Source organism: Nannospalax galili, unplaced genomic scaffold, assembly GCF_000622305.1.
Source record: "Nannospalax galili isolate Female #2095 unplaced genomic scaffold, S.galili_v1.0 scaffold280, whole genome shotgun sequence".
Taxonomy (NCBI): Eukaryota; Metazoa; Chordata; class Mammalia; order Rodentia; family Spalacidae; genus Nannospalax; species Nannospalax galili.
The window spans coordinates 1314797-1318325 of record NW_008347808.1 but is presented as its reverse complement, the minus strand read 5'-3'; the positions used below and the strand labels follow the sequence as shown (position 1 = coordinate 1318325).

At 38.0% G+C, this 3529-nt stretch overlaps 1 protein-coding gene across 1 annotated transcript in view; it reads left to right on the top strand.

Moving 5' to 3' along the window:
• LOC103743174 (heat shock factor protein 3-like) overlaps nucleotides 1-3529 on the top strand; it is a 67745-nt gene that overhangs the window by 34971 nt on the left and 29245 nt on the right. The gene's annotated exons all lie outside the window — the stretch shown is intronic.

Sequence of the window (3529 nt, the reverse complement as noted above, 5' to 3'; positions counted from 1 at the left end):
ATATATATATATATATATATGGCTCTAGAGTCAAATTTCTGTTCCCAAATGTCCTTCTGTGTGCGTCCATCCACTGGAGCCTGGTTAACCTACAAACAGTCACACCTTTAAGAGACTGATTCTTCCCAGCGGCCATCGATTTCCAATAGTCCCTCAGGTAATGTGGATGGTTCTTACCAATTTCTCCAGGTATATAGGGACTTTCTCTGGTTTAAGATATCCTGGGACTTGTTCTTGCTTTCAACATTGCTATGAGTTCCTATGCATAACTGATGAACTCTCGGGAAAACTGTTTCTTCATTGCCATCTGCCTCCTCTAACATTAATATCTATTCTAACCCTCTTCTGCAGTGATCTCTGAGCCCTTGGAGACAGAAGTTTAGTATATGTGTCCAATTCAGAGATAATCAATCTACAGTCTTTTATTTTCTACACATTGGCCAGCTGGGAGTCTGTTAATCACCATTTAGTGAACAAAAAAATGCTTCTCTGCTGAAGAGCCAAGAGATGCATTAATCTATGGGTATAGACTTGCATTATATCAAGTATTTCTTATTATCCAAGATAATATAACCTATACTATTTAAATCTTCATGTGCTCATTTAATAAAACATTGTTCTCGAACTAGAATAAGATAGGTACTTTCTAGATGTGTTTGGAAACTGTTATCTTCTTGTGGAGAGGCTGAAAAGCAAAGTTACACTTCATAGCACATGAAAAAATGTTTCAGAAATAGTATTTTTTCAGTTGTGTATATTTATATATGTATGGGTTTATGTACATATCGATATATGTGCAACACACACACACTAACTACTGGTAAGGGATTTTTGACCTTTTCTTAGCTTCTGCCAGTTATAAATTTGTGTGTTTTAATCGCATAACATCCTCCACTTTGATTCATTTTGTTGTAAAAGACAAGATATCATTCTTCTTTATAACTGAATAACATTCTGTTGTGTGTGTGTGCCATTTTCTCTTCATCCATTCATAATGACCTAGATTTATTCCCTATGTTAGCTATTTTGACTAGTGTTAAAATAAACATGGAGAACATACATCATTTGTTTTTCTGAGTCTGTGTTACTTCACTTAGTGTAACAGTTTCTGGTTCCATCCATTCACCTGCAAATTTCTTTATTTCATCTTTCTTAACCGCTGAGTAGAACTCCATTGTATAAATGTGCCACATTTTCATTCTTCCTCATTTGTGGATGCTAGCACCAAATCTTTATGTGTCAGTATATCTCCTGATGTAACTTCAGGAGCTAAAAAAAATAGAAAGAAACCATGGAGGTAAAGAGAAAAAAGGAGCCTGGGAGAGAGGAATAGTAGGAGGCAGATGCTACCAAGGGTGAAATGGGTAAAATGTGGGTATCTGACTGGGAGGGGATAAAACCTACTGAAAAATAAGCATACAATATCTGTACATGAGTGCATGTGTATAGCTGAAGGCCATATATAACAAGAAACACAGTACCAGACAGAAGAAACATCCCTTTGAGTTGTTGGTCAGGGTAGTCCAAGAGACTCTCAGAATAACACAGGATATTGCCATAGTCCATGATTATCTCCGAGAACTTGAAGGTAAGACCCTATTGCTGAAGACATGACACACTTCAGACACAGAACTTGGAGCAATTGAGCTGGAACTGTCCTGGAAGCCTCTTCCTGGAATACTAGCTCTCATAGTTTTGGAGGACACTATGCAAGTTCTAAGGGAGAAAATCAGTCCATGGTCCAAGCCTACCTTTAATGCCTAATAATCACAACAATCAAGCAAAAGTCCAACCCCAGCTTTAATGCCTAATAACCACAACAATGACAGCAAACTAAATTGCCACAGTAGTGGGTCTTTTATCTTGGGGGTAATCAATAGCTACCTAAATTGAAGCTGCTCAATGGGAGGGAACTCATGTGTGGCACCGTAAACATAGTGAAATACACATGGCTGGAAAGGTCATAGATCTTAGAGAAAACGTTAAGTCTGTCACATCGGTAGACAAACATAATTTCTTACTATATGCTAAATATGGATCCTTATATTTGTAGACAAATATGCCAGTCACTTTTCATCAAAGAAGCTTCTTTTGCAACAGACGGAGACTATTACAGAGTTCCACAACTGGTCACACACAGAGAATAAGTGGCTGTGAGGTGCCCAACCCTAAGTCAGACATCTACAGTGGAACTTCTATGCCTAAGGCTCACAGAACATAGTGGAACAAGGGGTAGAGAGAATACTAATGCATCTCTCAACTCTCATCAACGAAGCTACCTCATGCAACAGAAGGCAATGAACACAAATGTCCACAACTGACCAAAGTGTAGAGAATAAGACTGCAGAGTGTGGGTCCCTGGAAAGGACTTCTGCATTAAACTTCATCTACCCAGCGCTCAGGGACCATTGCAGAAGAGGGAGAGGAAAGATTGTAAGAGCCAGGGAAGGAGGTATAAGACCATAAGGAAACAGAATTTTACAGGTTCCTGGGACTTCACTCATAAGAACTTTACAGCAATGGTGACAGTATGCACAAGACCCATGCAAACTCAATCAGAGAAAAACCAGCATAGAACTAGGGAAATGGGCAGCAAGGCCATAATCTTAGCCAAAGTACTGTTGGCAGCTGATTACTGCTGGTTGAGGGAGAGTAGCTCTTCTTTAAGGGAGTGACACTAGACAGACTGAACAGGCTCCAGTGGATGATCTCACACTGAGGGACATATGGGTATGCAAAATTGATTCAATATGCCTTAATATATATGACAAAATGCATGAAGTCCTGTGGGAGAACTATGGAGGTGGCTCAGATAAGGAAGGGGGCTAAATATTAAGATGTATGAAATGAAATCCAATAAAATATATTTTAAAACATAATAAAACAAAAGAAAAAATAACAAAATAAACATGGGCATGCAGGCATTACCTTGATAGGCTAATTTTATTTCCCTTGGCTATGTCCCTAGAATTAAGATTGCTGAATCACGCAGTACATCTATTTCTAGTTTTCTTTTCTTTCCTTTTTGGAGGACTAGTCACACCACACCAATAGTGTTCAAAGGTCCGTTATTGTCAACATCCTCATTGTTGTGGTACTGTTTATCTTCTTGATAATTCCCATTCTTACTGTAATGAGGTAACACTACTATTTTGATTTGCATTCTCTAACCACCAGTGATATTAAGCATTTTGTACAGATATGTGTTGACTATTTATGCTTCTTCTTTTGAGAAGTATTTATTCAGATATCTAGTACTTTTTCAATTGAGTTGGGGTTTTGTTGTTGTTGTTCTTGCTTAGGAGTGGATGATCTAGTTTGTTATATTCAAGTCTGTTTGATTTTCTTCTTTTCTCATATTGCCTTCCTTTTCAGTGTGTTCCAAACTATGAGCAGAGTATTAAAAGGCGATAAACTCAAATCATGTACTGTTATCTCCACATGATAATACTTGTGATACTGTGTTATCTTGGCATTTAGTGTGTCATTGGTCGTAGAAACGCGAATTTGTTGGTTAAAATGAAGCATG